At 38.1% G+C, this 20150-nt stretch overlaps 1 protein-coding gene across 8 annotated transcripts in view; it reads right to left on the bottom strand.

Annotated features, from left to right (window-relative positions):
- HMOX2 (heme oxygenase 2) overlaps positions 1–17750 on the bottom strand; it is a 33401-nt gene extending 15651 nt beyond the window's left edge. Inside the window, exons 1-2 of one of the 8 annotated variants that reach the window (XM_056806094.1) lie at positions 17665–17713; positions 7934–8028 (exon numbers count right to left, since the gene is read on the bottom strand). The gene's annotated coding sequence lies outside the window, so the exon portion shown is untranslated. Of the gene's footprint in view, positions 1–2054; positions 2274–7933; positions 8029–16999; positions 17487–17664 lie in introns of those variants that run through there. The other 7 variants (XM_007498756.3, XM_056806092.1, XM_056806095.1 and 4 more) reach the window with 7 other exon arrangements.
- Positions 17751–20150: the final 2400 nt, after the last annotated feature.

Genomic DNA, 20150 nt, shown 5'->3' with positions numbered 1-20150 from the left:
ACCCAATTCAGTCTAAATAAAATATAAGAGCTAAAGAGACACAGAGCAAAATAATAGGATGTTTCAAATCAAGAAATATTTATTAAGCTCCTAAGGCATTATGCTACACTAATAAAATATAATCCCTGCTATCAAAGAGATTATAATCTAGTTGAAGAAATAAAACAGTATGAGAAAAGCGATACAAAATTAACAGTTCAAGAGAAAAGCAAGAAAGAATATACATACAAGAGAAAAAAGGATGCAAATGGAAAAGAAATTTCATGAGGAACATCTGAAAAATCATGGTACTTTTTATGTTGCCATTAAATGCAATTATAGTTATTTTAAAAGCCTGGTTATGTGCATGCTCAACAATGAGCTTTAAACAACAAAACCCTTACCTCCTGTCTAAGAATCAATACTGTATGCATTGATTCCAAGGCAGAAAAGCAATAAGGGTTAGGCAATGGAGATTAAATGACTTACCCAGGGTCACTCAATGATAGGCTTTTAATATTTTTCAAAAGAAGTTGTACATGATTGTTAAATAAGTGATACATAGACAGGATAGATGGCTTTCAGACTGGATAGTCAGGAAAGAGTTGGAGCTCAGTTCTTCTGAAGAATATAAGATTTGCACCAAAAGAAGAGGAAAGGCATTCATTCTTGACAGAAGAAAACTACCTCGGACTGCAGTGACTTTTTGGTCAAATCTAAAAGGAGGTGTTGGGAATTGTAGAAGAGTGAAGGCAACACAGAGGCTGAAGCAATGAGGAAACTGTGGAAGTGGAGGGAGTTGGACCCAAGTGAATTTTGCCAAGTATATGAGAGTTGTGTCTAATCTGAGGATCCTCAATGGCAGGAAGAAGCTAAGATTTTTTCTTTTTAAACCCATACCTTTGATCTTAGAATCAATACTATGTTATCAGTTCTAAGGCAGAAGTTAAGTGACTTAGCCAGGGTGACACAGCTAGGAAGTGTCTGAGACAAGATATGAACCCAGGACCTCTTGTCTCTGAGCCTGGCTCTCAATCAACTGAGCCACCTAGCCACCCCAGAAGCCAAGATCTTTTTAAAGAACACTCTGGAGAGACAAAGGGAATTGCCATTTGTTGGTGCAATCACAAAATACTGGCTGGTGGACCTTTAAAAGGCTGAGGATCTTTTGACCTACGTTTTGACTTGAGCATTCTTTTTAATTTGTAGCTTCAGCTCGGGTAACAAAAGATTTTTCTGAGAAATGATGTTATGTGTTTTTGGTTGAAGGGGAAAGAAAAAGTTGAGAAATGCCATAGGTGTTTAATGAATGATGTGTGCTTTCTCCAATATATAAGAACTGCCTGAAACTCAAGAAGCTAATGCTACCTGTGGGGAAGGAGTCATAACTTTCATTTGTTTTCTCTCAATCTGAGTCTAACAAGTTCCAGGTCATGGACTAAGTGGGGGTTGACTTTTTAAAATCTATTTCCATCCCTGAGATTGAGGATATGTGAAATTTTAATACAGAAGTATATAATACAAGATATATAAGCATGTAGTTGAAGGATTTTCAAAATACAGGTTTTCCTTTTGCATAAAATTTTTTGGCCCTCTCCTCATACCAGAGAAGAATTCTGAATTTTTTCTTTTTCTTTTATGAGGTGTTTTCAGTACATTATTGTAAAACAGGTGTTAAGTATGCAGTCATAAGATATGAGGTCATTGTTAATTCTTCTGGCCTTTATGTGTCACCTGATTTATTAAAAGATAAAATATGTTGAAATTATACAATAATATACATATCTTTAATGCATTTCTGAGTTTCTAAACTTCTTCCATGCCATCTGCTGGCCTTCATTTGTTATCTGTTATATCTACAAAACTCCCCAAACATTCCCATTTAATTTCTTATGCCAACCCATGATATACTGAAACTGTGATGAGAAAAATCAACATAGAAGGGATACCTATATTTTGAACAATAGCATCTCTGCAAGTAAATTATAAACTTCATCATCATATGACTCCCAGAAATCAATGGTTGGTGCTCTCATTAGATTAGAAAACTGCTGTTATGCCAGATATAAACTCACCTTTCTTTACTCACAAGTTATTCAGAAACAAAGACAAGATCTATTCTTCAGTGGGTCCTGACTTTATTGGATAAAATGATATTGGAGGGCTGGAGATTAAGTACTAATCTAAAAAAGGAGGAATTGGACACCACTATTCAATGCCTGGAAGGGCAGGGCTTCGAGACTCGATAGGTCTCAGTGAACAACGTAAAAGGAAATTCTAAGCAGACTCTTTGCATGTTAGGCTATGTCACAATGGGACTTTGTACGATTCTATAGTGCCTATCACCATAGTAACTACACAAAATATGAAATCTAGTTTAATCAATCCAATTGAAATTTGATAGGCATATTATAGGGATATTCCTATTTTTTTGATATGTCAACAGAAAACAGCATCCTCTAAAAAAAGCATTCTTCCATTTATTACACTTTGCATTCAGTCTACATTCATTGCTTCTTACTTGGAAAAGCTGCCCTTCTAGGTTTTAAGTCTTCCATAATCTGGTTCCCACCTTTCCAGTGCAATATTTTATATTATTTCCCTTCACAAAGCTTTTTGTTCAAAATTGACCTACTAGCTGCTCACACACACAATATTTGCTCTCTGGCCCCTAAGTCTTTTGCACACGTGGTCCCCTCTGTCTGGAATGCACTCTCCCATCTATGCCTAACAGATGCCTAATTTCCTACAAAGCACTGCTCAGGTGCCATTTTGTACAGGTTGCCTTTCCTGATCCTACCTTCCTCCCCATACCCAGTTATTAGTGCTTACTTTCTCTTGAAATTTAATAGCTAATATTTCTATAGCACCTCAAAGTTTACAAAACATTTTATAAATATTTTATCATTTTATACTCACAATGACTCTGGGAGGTAGGTGTTATTATCTCCATTTTACAATTGAGGAAACCGAGGCAGACAAGTGGTTATATGATTGCCCCACCATTGAATTGTTGAGGCTGGATTTGAACTAATCTTCCTGACTCCTGGTCCAACATTCTATTTTCTAACTTCTCACAGCCTCTTAATCATTTTGGTTTACTTTGGATTTGTATACATGCTATATGACCCTCCTATACAATGTAAGAATCCCTTGAGGAAAAGATCTACTTTGCTTTTGTTTGTATCTCTTGGTGCCTTATGCAGACACTTCAACTAAATAAGTATTTATTTATTAAGTATACACTGAGCACTGGGAACTTCTTTCTTTTTACTCCTGATGATCAACAACTCTCTAATTGATAGTTTTGTACTTCCTAGATTCTGTGCAAGGCTCAGCTCAAGTACCGCCTCCTACATAAGACCACTCCTGAAGTTTCCTCTTCCCTCATTAGTTACTGCCGTACATGTTTGTATTTACTTGCCTCTATACTGGTTGCTTTCCCCAATAAAAATATAAAGCAGGTGTTTCAAAGGTGGGTACTCTTGACCACAAACTTCTCTCTACTCTACTTCATCTTCTACTCAACTGTCAAACTGAGCCTCCTAAAATGCAGGCCTGACCCTATCACTTTCCCTATTCAAGCTGTTCCTGAGGCTCCCTATCACTTACTAAATCACAAAATCCTATTTAGTTTGTATAGTCCTTTACAGCCTGGCTGCTTTTTACCTTTCCAATCTTCTTCCTCTTTTTTTAAACCCTTACCTTATGTCTTAGAATCAATATTATGTATTGATTCCAAGGCAGAAGAACAGTAAGGGTTAGGCAATGGGAGTTGTGACTTGCCCAGGGTCACACAGCTGCTAGGATGTGTCTGAGGCCACATTTGAACCCAGGACCTCCCATCTCTAGGCCTGGCTTTCAATCCACTGGACCACCCAGCTGCCCCTCTTTCCAGGCTTCTTACTCCTCACTCACCTCACACACTCTGAAAACAAGTCACACCAACCTCTGAACAAGACACTGCATCTTCTCACACCTAGCAGATTGGCTAACATGACAGCAGAGGAAAGTAGTGAATGCTGGAGGGGATGTGGCAAAGTTGGGACATTAATGCACTGCTGGTGGGGTTGTGAATTGATCCAACCATGCTGGAGGGAAATTTGGAACAATGCCCAAAGAGTGATAAAAGACTGTCTGCCCTTTGATCCAGCCATAGCACTGCTGGGTTTATACTCCAAAGACATAATAAGGAAAAAGACTGGTACAAGAATATTCATAGCTGCACTCTTTGTGGTGGCAAAAAATTAGAAAATGAGGGGATGCCCTTTGATTGAGAAATGGCTGAACAAATTGTGGTATCTGTTGGTGATGGAATACTATTGTGCTCAAAGGAATAATAAAGTGGAGGAATTCCATGGAGACTGGAACAACCTCCAGGAACTGATGCAGAGTGAGAGGAGCAGAACCAGGAAAACATTGTACACAGAGACTGATATACTGTGGTACAATCAAATGTAATGGACTTTTCTACTAGCGGTAATGCAATGATCCAGGAAACTTCTGAGGGACTTATGAGAAAGATGCTATCCACATCCAGAGAAAGATCTGTGGGAGTAGAAACACAGAAGAAAAACAACTGTTTGATCACATGGGTTGATGGGGATATGATTGGGGATGTAGACCTAAATGACCACTCTAGAGCAAATATTAATAATATGGAAATAGGTCTGGATCAATGACATGTAAAAGCCAGGGGAATTGCTTTTTGGCTACAAGAGGGGTGGGTGGGAGGAGGGGAGGGAAAAAATGAATCATTTAACCATGGAAAAATATTCTAAATTATTTAAATAAATAAACTTAATTAAGAAAAAAAAGTCACTCCATCTTCAGACTCCAGGCACTTTTCACTGGCTGTCCCCTATCCCTGGAATGATTTCTCTTATCTCTCTCTGCCTCCTGGCTTCCTTCAAATCTCAGCTGAAGTCCCACCTTCTGTAAGAAACCTTTCCCAGTCCTTAACTGAAACTCCCCTTCAGTTTATCCTGTTTACATCTTGTTTGAACATAATTGTTTGCATGTTGTCTCCTTTAGACCTCTGAGGGAAGGATTGTTGTTTTTTTTTGTTTGTCTTGTCATCTCATCCCCAGCATTTAGCACACAGTAAGTACTTAATAAATGCTTGTTGAAGGACAGCTAGATAGCACAGTGGACAGAGTAACAATTCTAATACAGAAGGTAAGGGTTTTTTAAATAAATAAATAAATTCTTTTGACTGGCTAGCTACTTTAATTTTTGCCTTTCTCTACCCAGAACCCAAGACTCTGAGAAATTTAAATGACTTTTCTCATGGTTACACAGTAAGGCACTGTCAGAATCTGAACCCAGATCTTTCTGACTCCCAAGGCCAGCCAGGATGCACCTCAAACTCAAAATTACCACTGTGTCCTGGAAAAGTATACCAAATTTTGGGCTTAAACTATTGAATTCGGTTCACATAATTTGAGAGGAATTATTACATATAAATGATAGGCTTTCATGAAATAGCTATAGATCATCTCATGATCCTTTTTTAAAGCCTTGGAAAAGATATTCTAGTGGCAGAACACTGCTATATTATTATTCTGTGGTATTCTAGAAACTACAATAGGGAGCTTTTTATAACAAAGTAAACAATATGCCCCACCTATCCAAGTGAATAAGATCATTGGAATCAGAAACATCTATAGCTTTGAAAAAATTGAATTTTCTTCAAAATAAGAAAATTACTCAAAAATGTTCCCTTTAGTTGACACTTTAGATAGGACTCAACCATAATAAGCTTAAAGCAATATAACAACTTAGTAAAACATACCTATGTTCCATACATGCTAATTTTAAAGGAAGGCAAACATCAATAAAATGAAGATTTTAGTCTTAGAAGGGAAGAAAGTACGATAGACACAAAAAAGCAGAGATCGAAGAAAAGACACATAAAACTACATAGTTATCTATTCTCTCCACTGTGTCTGGATAGGGAAAAACAGTTATTCATAGGTATATAGAATGTATTCAACTAGTTATAGTACTTGAAAGAAAACGGACTGCTAACTGTCCTTTCTCCAGAAATATTAAGCATAAAATTGAGGGGTTAGAAAAAGAAGACCTCAGGGACCACCTAATTCAATCAACTTTTCAAATTACAAATAGGAAAACTGAGGCCCAGAGATTTAATGATTTGACCAAAGTTACACACCTAATTAGTGGTGGAGCCAGGACTAAAACAATCACTCCCTCTGGATTGCGAGAAAAGTATTTGGCATATGTTAAAATGTGGCATAAACTGGCACATTCTTCTTTTTATCACTCAGATTTCTTAGCTCCTATTCTTTCCACCAAGACATCATTCACATAATAAACCATATATTGAGCAACCTTAAGAAGTTTATATTCTGAGAAGATAAAAACTATAATACAATAGGAAACACAAATTATTTAGGAAAAGTATATTTAAGAAAGTACTTTGGGGATCCAGAAAAATGGGAAGGTGAAATATGACCCCATCACCATAATTTAGTTATTTCAAAGTTCAGAACAGCTAGTAATTTTTGACCAGTACGTAACAAATCAGCAACTTTTGAGAAAAGCATGTTCTCTTTCCAAGAACATAGAATATGATTAATGAAATATTAAATTAATGGCCTGCTAATGGCTGACCAGTTCAGATCTAATTTAAAAAATGTATTTCTTAGCCATAATTCTTTTAAAAATATTTTTTTAAAAGATTGAAAAACAGACAAAAGGGAATGGGGTAATGGCCAAATAGATAACATCAAAAGGAAGATATGATTTGTTAAAAAGCAGATGCCCCATAATGTTAATATTAAAATCCTCTGGAGACTGTATCTTAATTTATAAGTATTTATTAAATAATTTTAAAAGCTGGTCAGAGAAGGCAAAGGCATCAATCACATGTGGCCTGCTGTTCCCTTCCCATGCTTCCTCAGGGGACACTCGGATTGCTCTCCTAGGCAGCCCAGGACTCCCCCTACCCACCGCTCACCGTTCACCCTCACAGGTGCTCTTAGATACCTCCTCTCACCCCCTGCCCAGTGCTAGCCAACTCCTCTCTTTGATGGTTCCAAGACAAAAGAAACCCATTTCCTTTTTCCAGCCCAATTTTATGCTCCATGTGATGTCATTTTTCTGAGCTCCTCTTATTTGGGGAACTCTGACCTCAGTTCTGATTAGAGATGGGTCTTCCAATTACCAGGGAGTCATAGAGGGACAAGAGGCAAGTGTCTTCCAAGATGCCAGGAGTCCTGCAGCTTGGCCTTTAAGATGGTGCGAAAGGACACAGGCTCACACTATCTTAAATAGTTTGCTGACAAGCTTTGTTTGTTCTTAACTCTATCAAAGGGCTTGGGTAAATTGCAACTTAATTTGATCAGATAGTGGAGTCTCAAACTTAGTATCAAAATTCTCCCTTTTTAAAATCCAAAATTCTACTCTGGGTACCAAGAAAAAGGGTACTGGCTGGCGTTAAATTTTCATAAGATTTAGGAAGTATGTTTTGTCATCTTATTTTTACTGATACATTTTGTTTTTATATCACATTCAATTCCCTCCTTGTTCCCTACTCAGTGAGCCTTTCTAAAAGAGAAAAAAAAAGCTCAGTAAAGCCAACACATCAACTGTATTTGACAATACACGCTGTATTCCATATCCATAGTCTCCCATTTTAGTTTAGATGTGTTAGGGCTTATTTTAAACTGCTGACCTATCTCAATGGTGCAAGATACCCCAGTGTATGAAGTACTGAACAAAAGGTCCTGAGAATGTTAATCTGGTCGCTGTTATCTATGGCATATTTCAGAATCTAGAGACTGGCACATGAGAGTTGAGTCATATTAAAAATTCAGGCCACGAATGAACTTTGGCACTTTTGTTCTTTGTATGAGCTCATGACCATCTGTGCAAGGGATAGTTCCTCAGCAGTCAAGCCAAAGCCACATAGTCAAATGTGAGATCCTACCTCCATGAGAACTGTCCCCAAAGTCAGTTTCTCTCTCCATTTTCTTTCCTTTTGTCTTTGTCCCCTCAATCAACTGAAATGCTAAAAGCATAGATCTGGAAACAGAAGTAACAAATAATACCTCGTTTATCCACCAATCACTTGACTTTCCCTATAGTCTACCATCCAAAGTGGGAAGGCATTTCAAATGTGGAAGAGAGATGGGGCTTTTCCTGTATTAAAGAAGAAACCTGAGAAGCCATCTTTGAAAGCCACACTACCACATTTGGAGAGAGTCTGAGAGATATGGAGAATTTTCCTGTGTGTACTCTTCCTCAGATCTCAGTCAGGTACACACAATTAAAAATCCCACTTGGATACATAAGTCTTTGATTTGTCTCCTTTTTCCTTCCCTAATGTGGACATTTAATTACCTTAATACTCATCTGAAGAAGTCTTTGCTGCCAAATATTGGAAATAAATGAGTAGGGGAGAAATGATAAAAAAAGAGAAGGAAGAGCAACAGACTTCAAACTATATTATAAACACACACAGATGTGGTAGTGGTTAAAAAATAAAGGTACTGAGCAGATTAGAATAGACCAGACAATGAAGAATCAGAAATACAATTAGAACTTAATAACTCAGTATTTGAAAAAGGGAGAAGTATAAACTACCTAGGGGAAAAAAAAACTTCCTTGATAAAAACTGCTGGGAAAACTGTAAAATGATTTCATTCTATTTTATCTTCTTCAGTGGACTGCCCTCTCTATCATCCCCACTCTTACTAATCTTCAATTGGCTGTTATCCTATTGCTGACAAACACATCTCTTCCATTCTCAAGAAACTTACTAAGGCCCATCCTATCTTGATGCCTGCTAGCTCTCATTCCACACCTCTCCTCTCATCTACAATAGATATCTCCACTTTCTTTCCTCTTACTTTGCTTAACTCTGTTCTTGCTTCTGACTTCATTATTCAAATGAAAATGCTCTCTCTAAAGTTACTAATGATCTTTTTATTGTCAAATCTAATGGCCCTATCTCAATTTTCAGAACTTCTTGACTCCTCTATAGTATTTGACCCTTTCAATTTCCCTCTTTTGCTTAATAGTCTCTTCTGTATGGATTTTCATGTCACTCTTCTCTTTGTTCTCCACCTGTCTTTGATTTTTCTTCATTTTCTTTGCTGCATCTTTATCTATATCATGACTACTAACCAGGGGAGGTTCCCTTAGGCTCTGTTCTGGCCCCTCTTCTCTTCTCCTACACTATTTCTCTTGATCATCTCATCAGCTCCCATGGTTTCAATTATCATCACTAGGCAGATGACTCAGATCTATTTGTCCAGCTTTAACTTCTCTAATGACATCCTGTCTCACAGCTTCACCTACCTGTTAAGATTTCTTGAAAAGAATGTCCTCTGAATCTCTTGTCTCTCTCTACTCCATTTCTTTCTCTCTTCAGCTATCAAACTGAGCCTCCTAAAATGCAGGTCTGACCATGTTATCCTCCCTATTCAATCTGTTCCAGCAGTTTTTCTTTTATCACCTACAGGATCACATAAAATCCCATTTGGTTTTTAAAGACCATCACAACCTGGCCCCTTCAATGTGGCAAAATAGGGACATTGATGCATTGCTAGTGGAGTTATGAATTGATCCAACCATTCTGGAAGGCAATTTGGAACTATGCCCAAAGGGTGCTAAATGACTGTCTGCCCTTTGATCCAGCCATAGCACTGCTGGGTTTATACTCCAAAGACATAATAAGGAAAAAGACTTGTACAAGAATATTCATAGCTGCACTCTTTGTGGTGGCAAAAAATTAGAAAATGAGGGGATGCCCTTCAACTGGAGAATGGCTGAACAAATTGTGGTATATGTTGGTGATGGAATACTATTGTGCTAAAAGGAATAATAAAGTGGAGGAATTCCATGGGGACTGGAACAACTTCCAGGAACAGATGCAGAGTGAGAGGAGCAGAACCAGGAAAACATTGTACACAGAGACTGATACAATGTGGTACAACCGAACATAATGGACTTCTCCATTAGTGGTAATGTAGTAATCCAGAACAACTCAGAAGGATTTACAAGAAAGAACACTATCCACATTCACAGGAAAAACTGTGGGAGTAGAAATCCCTGAAGAAAAACAACTGCTTGATCACATGGGTTGATGGGGATATGATTGGGGATGTAGACTAAATGATCATGCTAGTACAAATATCAATAATATGGAAATGGATCAATGACACATGTAAAATCCAGTTGAATTGCTTGCTGGCTATGGGAGAGGGGGTGGGAGGAAGGGAGGGAAAGAACCTAAATCATATTGCCATGGAAAAATTTCTCTTAATTAATCAATTAAATAAAATTTAAAAAACAACAACCTGGCTCCTTCCTACCTTTCCAGTTTCTTACACTTCACTCTGCAATCTAGTCATATTAACCTCCTTATTGTTCCTTAAACAAGACACTCCAAATCCAAGCATCTTCACTGGCCTCAGCCTGGAAACACTCTCTAATATCTCCTCTTTCTCTCTTCACTGGCTTCCTAAGGCTAAAATCCTACCTTCTGCAAAAAAAACTTTTCCAGTTCTCCCTAACTGGAATTTATCCCATACAATATAGACAGACAGATAGTACATAATTGTTTCCATGCAGTCTCCCAGATTATCCCACAAACTCCTAGGGGGAAAGGGGCTTTTTTTGTCTTTCTTGGTACTCCCAGCAATAAACACAACAATTGGCATGTGGGAGGCACCTAAATGCTAGTTGATTTGACTTGAATTTCACCTCACACCTTGTAAAAGAGAACAGAAGATAAAAACAGTGTTGGACAGGCACAGTAATCTAGTAAATTGTTAATTAGCATTGACTGGTTCAAAAACAATTAGGAATTATGCTAAAGAAAAAAACAACACAAAAATATTCACACTCTGGTCCAAAAATCCCACGGGTAGGCAAATATATGTTCCAAAGTCAAAGATTAAAAAAGCCCCATATTCATTTTTTGTGGAAAAAAAAAAGATTTCCATCCATTGAGGAATAGCTAAACAAACTATGGTACAAGAATGTGACAGAAATGGTAGAGTTGGAGAACATGATAGAAGTAAGCAGAAGCAGGAAAACTATATAGGTAGATGGATAGCTATATATCACAAAAATGTAAAAAGAAGGAACAAAGAAATAAAACTGAATATTGTATAATTACTATGCCTGAGTTTGGTCCATGAGAAAATCTGAGAAAATATACTTCCCTACCTTCTTTTCAAAGGCAGCGGGCTACAGGCTTAAATTATTGACAGTATGTGTCAGGCTCAGTTGATTCTAGTTTGGTTCTACTCAATTTTTTAAAAACTTCTTTTTAAAATATTTATTAAAAGAAAACTTTTAAAATATTATCTCATTTGATCCTCAACCTTTCTTTCCCCCATTTTATAGTGTCAGTAACTGTAGTAAAACAGAGTGGTTAAGTAGCCTGCCTAAGGCCACACAGCTAGTAAAAGTCTGAGGTCACATTTGAATTCAGGTCTTCCTGGACTCCAGGTCCAGTTCGCTATTCACTACTCACTATGCTGGCATTTTTAAAGGGGAGAACTGAATTACAAAAATAGTTGGATTTTTTTAAGTTTGAAGTAAGTTTCCTTACTTTCTTTAGAGCATGAACTGTATAAAATTGGAATGGCTATCTATAGAAGGAAGTGAGTTACTCTTCACTGAAGGACTTAAGTGGAGGTAGGGGAATCAGTTTTAAGGATGTTGTCCGACCAGGATCTGAATGCCAGCTATGCCACTCATCTGTGTGACCTTGGGAAAGCCATTAACCTCTTTGGGTTTTAATTACTGCATTTGAAAAATGAAGGGGTTGGGGGTCGGACTACATATATGACCTTAGAGAAACAGAACGTCTCAAAAGAATAAAATGTTGGATCTGGAATGAAAGAACTTGGGTTCAAATCCCACCTCTGTCCCTTATCACCTATGTAACTTTGAGCATTTCCTCATTTGTAAAATGAGCTCTAATTCTATAATCCTATGAAAAAAATGTCCCATGACAAGGATCTCAAAAGCTTCCTCTGTTCCTCCAGTTTCATATTCCATTATTTGCTCTTGTCCTTCTTTCTCCTTCTTTTCCTACTTCAGTACAGAACCTCTAAATTCTAGCCTATCTTTCATGTTCTAACTCAAATTCTACTTTCTCTATCAGTCCTTCTTCAAATCCTCTAAGTCAAGGTTCTCTTTCTCATCTGTGAACTCCAGTAACACTTGACTATTTATATCTACATTTTCCAAACTATGCCGCATGGAAGCAATGTTCCAAAAAACATGGAAAGGTTGCCAGAAAATGTCAATGCCAGTAATGTTTCTCCTCTAAAATATTATCTATGAAAAGATCTGTGCCTAAACAGTATATACATTTTTGCCTTTCCTTACATCCCCAGGGTGTACATAGCACATAATAAATCCTTGTTGACTTCTAACTTGATGCAAAATCTTCCAACTCTGTTCCATTTTATTCCAGGGGTATTGAATATCTTCAAACCCCACAGGTCAGAAATGATGGGTTAAAACGTCAAAACTTCCATGGCTAAATTAGTTTGATCTAGTCACTTAGATTGGTGCTTACTATTTTACATGGTTACCTAATTGTTTTCTATGTCCACATCATGTTTCTCTGGTAAGAGTGTAAATTCCTTGCAGGTCAGGATTTCATCTTTCACTTTTTTTACATCTCCTTAGTGGCAAACACACAGCTATACACATTGTAAGGCTCAATAATTACATAATGAATACATTACAAGAATACTAACACAAGTCCTTCCTATCTTTTCTTGAGAGGCAATGGGAGCAACAGATAAATAGGCAATGAGGAAGACCTAAGTTCAAGAACCAATCCTCATTTCTAACTAGATGTTTTCACATAGGCAATTACTTTCCTTCAGTGGGTCCCAGTATCTGTAAAAGGTCCACTAGAAAGTGCTCACATTTTTGTGATGCTGTGAAGTATAAGAGAAAATATATTTAAAATAAGTTAATCATATCTAATTACCTCCATTTCTACTCATTTCATTAAATCTCTCCACTTTCTTATTCAGTTCTTCAAAAATCTAATTGAGTATGATCTGTAGCATTTGTATTTTACATTTAGCAATTCATTTAAATTATTGGTCACCTACCAATTGCTTGAAAATTTCATATAGTTTACAAACAAATTAGTAGGAAGATGTTAATTTGTTTAAATTAATTGAGTACTTATCTTAAAGTTTTTCAGGGTTGCTTCTCAGGAAGATCCTCCTCTTAATTTCCTTTATAAAGGAAGCAGTTAAAACACCCAGATCTAAGAAGGAAGTTCCTGTGTTCAAATCTGACCTCAGATACTTCCTAGTTGTGTGACCTTGAGCAAGTCACTTAACCCCCATCAGTTAGCCCTTACAGTTCTTCTGTCTTGGAACCAACACATAGTATTAATTCTAAGATGGAAGGTATGGGTTAAAACAACAACAACAAACTTAATGAGCTCTAATAAGGAAGGAAGTAATTGCCTAATATCTACTTCACCAATAATACAATTGTCACTTTTCTTTTTTCTCTCCCCCAAGTTGCACTCTTACATTTGAAAACTTGCTATAGTCTCTTTGCTAGTATTTTATTTAAGATTTTTGCATCTATGTTCATTAAGGTCGGTAGTTTTCTTTCTCTGTTTTTGGTCTTCCTGATAAGTTATCAGTACCAAGTACCATATTTGTGTCATAAAAAGAATTTGGTAAGATTCTTTCTTTGCTTATTTTGTAGAATATTGGGATTAATTATTCTTTAAATGTCTGATAGAATTCACTTGTGAATCCATCTGGCCCTGGGGATTTTACTGATGGCTTGTTCAATTTCTTTTTCTGATATGGGATTATTTAACACTTTCATTTGAGAGTGTGTATCCTGAGATAGTATAGAAAAAGAATACTAAATTTGGAAGTTGGGCTTGAATCCCAGCTCTTTAGGATACTTAACCTGTGTAACCTTAAGACACTCAGGGTCTCAGTTGGGCCTCTAATGACAGAAATTGATGGCATTTTAGAACCAAAAAAAGCTACTACTATAATTAAATCTCTCAAACACAAATTAGCTTCTTCTAAAGTGCTTGACAAACTTTAAAGAGCTATATAAATGTTATTTTGTCTTTATTGTTGTGGTTTTGTTTTGTTTTGTTTTGATTATATTGGTAAAGCTTTCCTTTAAAATTCAGTTTCCTATCTGCAGGCATTCTTACAGCGTCACAATATGGGTCTTCTGCAAAGTCCAAACTCATTCCCAGAGGGAGAAAAAAGGGACTCATACTTGATATTTAGCAGACCAAATGATTTTCCTTTCTGAATATATTAAAAGAAGTAAAAATTTTCAATGTTATCAAGTGGCTGCTTAAAACAGTTCACTTTTATGAAACATTTTTAAAATATGAAAATAGTAACCCTGGTGGAAATACTACTCTCTTCCTCCAAAATAAATCCAACTAAGGAAAACTTTTTTATAAAATCAAGTTTTCAATGTCAATCCCACTTCTAAATCCATTGGATAGGTTTTAGCCCAAGAACTTGGCAACTTACTTCCAATTCCATTCTGAAACTTTTAAATACTTGGGGCATAACAACTTCTTGGTAAAGGTCTGAAATATAATCAGCACTTTGACCTGTCAAATGCCCTCAGGCTGATCTAGAGAACAAAAAAATAGTAAAAAATCAACAATCATTTATTAGGTTCCTACCTTGTACCAAGCACAGTGCTAGGTGCTAGGGACAAAAAAGAAACAGTTTTTGCCTTCCAAGGAATATACATTTTATAATGGAAATAGCATGTATACATATAAATCAAAACAAAATAGGTACAAAGAATATATGAAGTAAACAGCCATGGGACTGATAGGAGTCCTTCCAGGGAGAGCATCAGATTTGAAAAGACTTAAAAGTATGAGGTAGCATTTGAACTAAACTTTTTTTTTAACCCTTTTAAAACCTGTACCTTCTAACTTAGAATCAATTCCAAGGCAGAAGAATAGGTAAGGTTTAGGCAACTGGGTTAAGTGACTTGCCCAAGGTCAAATAGCTTAGGAAGTATCTGAGGTCATATTTGAGCCCAGAACCTCCTGTCTTCAGGCCTGGTTCCCTATCGAATGAACCACCCACCTGCCCCTTGCACTAAGCTTTGAAGGAAGTTAGAGCTAATAGGTATATATACATGTAGAGGTACATTCTCTGTACATCCCAGGCATGGGGGTTGGGGGAGTGAGAGGAGATAGCTGGTGCAAAAGCACAGAGTACAAGAGAGGTAATGTTACATACAAAGAATTATGTATAGTTCTTGAAGAAAAGTAATGTGTTAAGAAGCCTATAAAAGTAATCAGTGCTAAAGGCTTCAAACCATGTGTACAGGGCACTTATCAAACCCCTCTACCTCCAATCTCTTGCCCTGGGGCATTATTTTATCATTTTTATTATTATAACATGAAACCTTTCCTTCAGAATACTTCAATAAAATTTGTTTTACAAGTTAAAAAAAAAAAGATCCATACTTACATCTTAGTATGAATAAGTATTGGTTCCAAAGCAAAAGAGCAGTAAGAGAGGCAAACAGAAGTTTGTGTTTTATCCTAAAGGCAATTGCAAGCCCAATTAGGACATCATAGGCAGAGAAGTGGCCTAAAGTTTAGAAATATCACCTTGGCAGCTGTGTTAAGTGTGTATCGAATTCTGTGGCAAAATAGCTAAGTTAGGAAGAACCACTAAAATAAGTATTCAGTTTATAAAGAATTATTATGGAGATATAAAAAAGGTCTATTCCCCCATATCACACACTTAATAACTTACTAAACTTCTCCTTCCACTTAAAACAAATGCCACAAATTGTCCAAAAAGGCATTTTTCACTTAATTAAAATTAAAACATGATAGATACATGTGTACATGGGATTGTTTAAATTCATGTTACAGTCTCCATGGAAATGCCATTCTCCTTCCCCAAAGCCTAAAATGGGGAGAGTGACATCATCAAGTGAACAATTCCACTAATCTATTCTTAATAAGTTTTTAGAACTACCACCCTAATATAGTACAGTTGGGAATCTACATGTTGTTAAGCAAATTTACTATTCATTAGAAACAACTTATATGACACTGTACAAACTGGCAGTGTGTGTGAAAACAGGGTAAACTGTTCTTAAACAGCCTTTATCAGGCAATTAGTTAAAAGCTTTGTGCTAATGAGGTCAAGGTCACTTGTGTATTGCTTGTACAGACCAGTTATCTCTCTGGCGATCTAACATTCTCACAAAGGTGTGCAAAAGTTAACAAAAAAACAATTCGAATTAAAAGTTTACACCTTATTGATGAAAAAATAAAGTAAGGAGTTCTACATTGCTGCAAACCTTTAAGGAAGCAATAACTAAGTCTGCATAATTTACTATATAAATACCTAGCTATTACCCTACTTCAAGGGATGTGATTTTTGTCCACCAATGCAGATATCATTCCTCCATGACTCAGTAAGCTGGTCTGTTGAAAGTTGTAGCCAAAATTCTGTCACTTAGAACCCAACCTTATAATGAGCTAGATCAAACCTCTGACGAACCAAGTTGGTAATGGCCCCAAACATAGCTAAGGAGGCAAATATCTGATGATAAAAGAGGCAACGTGGGTATATAATAGGAAAAAAGCACAAGCTATGAAACCAGAGGAACTAGGTTCAAATCCAGCCTTTGACATTTATTACCTAAGTGACCCTGAACATGACTTCACTGTCCCCTGCCTCAGTTTCCTTATCTCTAAAGCGTTAGGGTTGGAACAAATAACCCAAAAGGCTCCTGCCAACTCTGGATCTGACAAGACTTGCTACACTCGTCCAATCCCAATGTTTCTAGCCTGGTCTCAAAAATTCGAGGTTCCAAAGGTGCATTTAGTCCCGATTCTATAGAAAATTCCAAACCCCAGCTGGGTTTCTATTCTCATCCAACTCAGGGCTTAAAGCCAGAATAGCCTTAAAAAAACAGCAACAAAAAACTCAAAATCTGCACTGTCCCCGTAAACTGCAGTTACCCCCGCCTCCAGTGGAACAGTCCTTCCACAAAATGTCCTTTTGTTTCTTTCCCGGCCGAGCCTCTCACTCCCTGAAGATGAAGGCAAAGGCAAGGCTCCCGGGGTTTCGGAGCTTCCAGAGGTGGCGAGGTCGAATTCTCAGGACGACCCTCATTGGCCGGGCCCAGATACAACCGCTCCGCCGAGGTGAGCTCGTTTCCGCACCTGCCCCGCCCCAACCCCACCACCAGCCCGGCCCAGAGTGGGACACCTTCGCGACCAGGTCTACTCCTTCCTGGGGGACTCCGCCGCATCCTGCCCCCGCGACTCTGTGGCTCTGCGGCTGCCGCCTCCCCCACACGTAGCTGATCCCGGTCAGGGAGATTCTCCCCTCCCCGGCAGGGGTGGAGGGAGCAGTCACCTGGCTACGCAGCCAAAATGCAGGAACGAGACCAGACGGAACGTGACCCGGTTCCTCCTTCCCTCCCTTCTTTTTCTGCCCCAGTCCCCCCCAACTCCCCCGCACGATCTGGGCCCTCAGGGATCCCTTCTAGGGGGGCACATGACGAGGAGCCCAAGCCACTGACAAGGCCGGAGATGCGGACCCCGTATAAGAGAGAGGAGGAAGGACTGGCGTCCCGACCCAAGCTCCCAAACAAGCCGAAACCTAACGAGTAGCTGCTCACCGTTCAGCCCGGTCCGCCGGCTCCTCCGCCTCAACTGAGTTGCCGGAAGTGGCCACGCAGCGCGGATGGGGGCGGAGTTTTCGGCTCCCGGCTTAATTATTCATGTTGAGGGAGGGGCTTGTCTCCCAGCCCCGAAGTGAGCGATCTGTCTATATACCCCAAGCTGAACAGAAATCCTTACAACAGTGTACCTTCTTGGGTAGCAGCTGGATGATAGGAAGGTCACGGACAGGTGCCAAGAGAGACGGGACCTAACCTTCCCAATGTTTAACATTTGACCCCATACCAAATTCCTTCCACATCGATCCACACTACAACCCTTGGAAGAGGGCAGGGCAGGTAACTACTTTCACAAACAAGGAAACAGACACATTTGTCCCAAAGCAAATAAGAATTGTTTAGGTCCAACCAGATTTCCTTCGGGGTTTGTTCTTCTTGGGCCCTGTTTTCATTAACGGCTTGACTTTGCCTACTCGTGGCGCTAATACTGCCTCAAGAGGCCCAACTAGGAATTTCTTCCCATCCTGACATTTTTTTGCAACTAGTGTCTGTGTCATTCTTTTAGCATTTCATATACAGATTTTTCCGTCCTCTTAGTGACTTGTGTGTGTGTATCTTCTCTCTCCAACACAACCTCTAGATGCTTAATAAACACTTTTCCAAGTGATTGCTACTTCTTTGCATTTCCCATGACTTTTAACATAGGTCACTTTTGAATTACTTTCTTCTCAGTGGTCTGACATTCAAAAGAATTTTGCCTTTCCATAGAACTATGCCAGTTTCCTGAATGAATCATGTTAACTCCTTATCTTCCCTGAGGGGACTGTGTAGTATAATGGATAGACGTGACCTAGGAGTCAAGAAGTCCTGCCTGGACTTGAACATTGGTTTTGTGTGCATGGCTAAATTATTTAATGACAATGTGTCTCACCTTAAAAAACAACAATAAAACATCCTCCCACCCACAGAACCTCTTAGTTTAAATAAAAGTAATCAGATTTCCAGTCAACAAAATTTAACCTCATAATGTAGATAGCTAAGGACTATAGAAGCTTTTAACAAGTCCCCCTTTTAATACTATCCATTGAGACCTACACTTCTGCAAGAGTGTGGGGACAGTGCTCCCCGAATTACACTTTTTAACCCTTACTTTCTGTCTTAAAATCAATACTGTGGGTTGATTTCAAGGCAGAAGAATGGTAAGGGCTAGGTAATGGAGGATAGTGGCTTGCCCAGGGTCCCACACAGATAGGATGTGTCTAAATTCAGTTTGGAACCCAGGACCTCTTGTCACTAGATCCAGATCTCAACTTAGCTGCACCCCCAACCTGAGTTAAATTCTTACCCCCACAATTCCCCTTTATGAATTAGAATAGAAACTTCACAAGATATAAATGTTAGCACCAAAATTTTCTCTCCATCAACTGGTCCATAAACCAAAGCAATCATTGCTTTGGATGTGTAGGATTTAAATTAATGTCCAATACTTCAAGTATAATTTTATAAAGTTTATTATCTGACAAAAAAGAACCACATTACTAAGTTTTTTAAGTGGGACTTAAGTCCCACTCCACCAAGTCCCAGCTGAAGACTCTCTTCTTCAAAAAATATGTTGCCTTACAAATTTATAAATATGTTGTTCCACTTCCCTCCCCCTTTAGATTGTGAGCTTACTGAAGGCAGGTACTGTTTTTATGTTTCTTTGGCACAGCAAACTGGCTCAGAGTTTAATACTTGCTGATTTGGACTCTGGTTTTACTGAAAACCTTCTCCAATGCCTCTTAGTGCTTTCTCCATTAATTATTTTCTATTTATTCTATATATAGCTTGCTTTGTCTATATTTATTTGCCTGTTGTCTTTTTATATGACAAGCTCCATGAAGGTAAATGCCAACTCTAATGACCTTTTCTCAATCTACATCTTCCTTGAGCTCTCTCAATTTCTCCCCTTGGAAAGTTTCTCCTCTCTGAATTTTCATGGCACTGCTTTCTTACAGCTCTTTTTCTACGTGTTGGATCATCCTTCAGTCTACTATAATGGTTCTTCATCCATATCATGCATACTAAGTGTCAGTCTCTCCCAATGCTCTGCCCTAGACCTCTGACTTTTTTCTCTCTCACTTGTAATCTCTTCAATTTGCAGATCCAATTAACATCTCTATGTAGATGACTCATATATAGAAATATATATATATATACATACATACATACACACATATACATGTGTGGAGAAAGAGAAAGAATAAGAAAGAGGAGGAGGAAGAAAAGGAAGAAAAGGAGGAGGAAGAAGTCAAGATGAGGAGGAGGAGGAAGACAAAGACAAGATGACAAAGATAAAGAAGAAAAAAGAAAAGAAAGAAGATGACAAAGATGAACAAAGGAAGGAAGGAAGGAAGAAAGGAAGGAAGAAAGGAAGGAAGGAAGGAAGGAAGGAAGGAAGGAAGGAAGGAAGGAAGGAAGGAAGGAAGGAAGGAAGGAAGGAAGGA

Source organism: Monodelphis domestica, chromosome 7 (assembly GCF_027887165.1).
Source record: "Monodelphis domestica isolate mMonDom1 chromosome 7, mMonDom1.pri, whole genome shotgun sequence".
Lineage (NCBI taxonomy): Eukaryota > Metazoa > Chordata > Mammalia > Didelphimorphia > Didelphidae > Monodelphis > Monodelphis domestica.
This window is presented reverse-complemented; position numbering and strand designations above follow the sequence as displayed.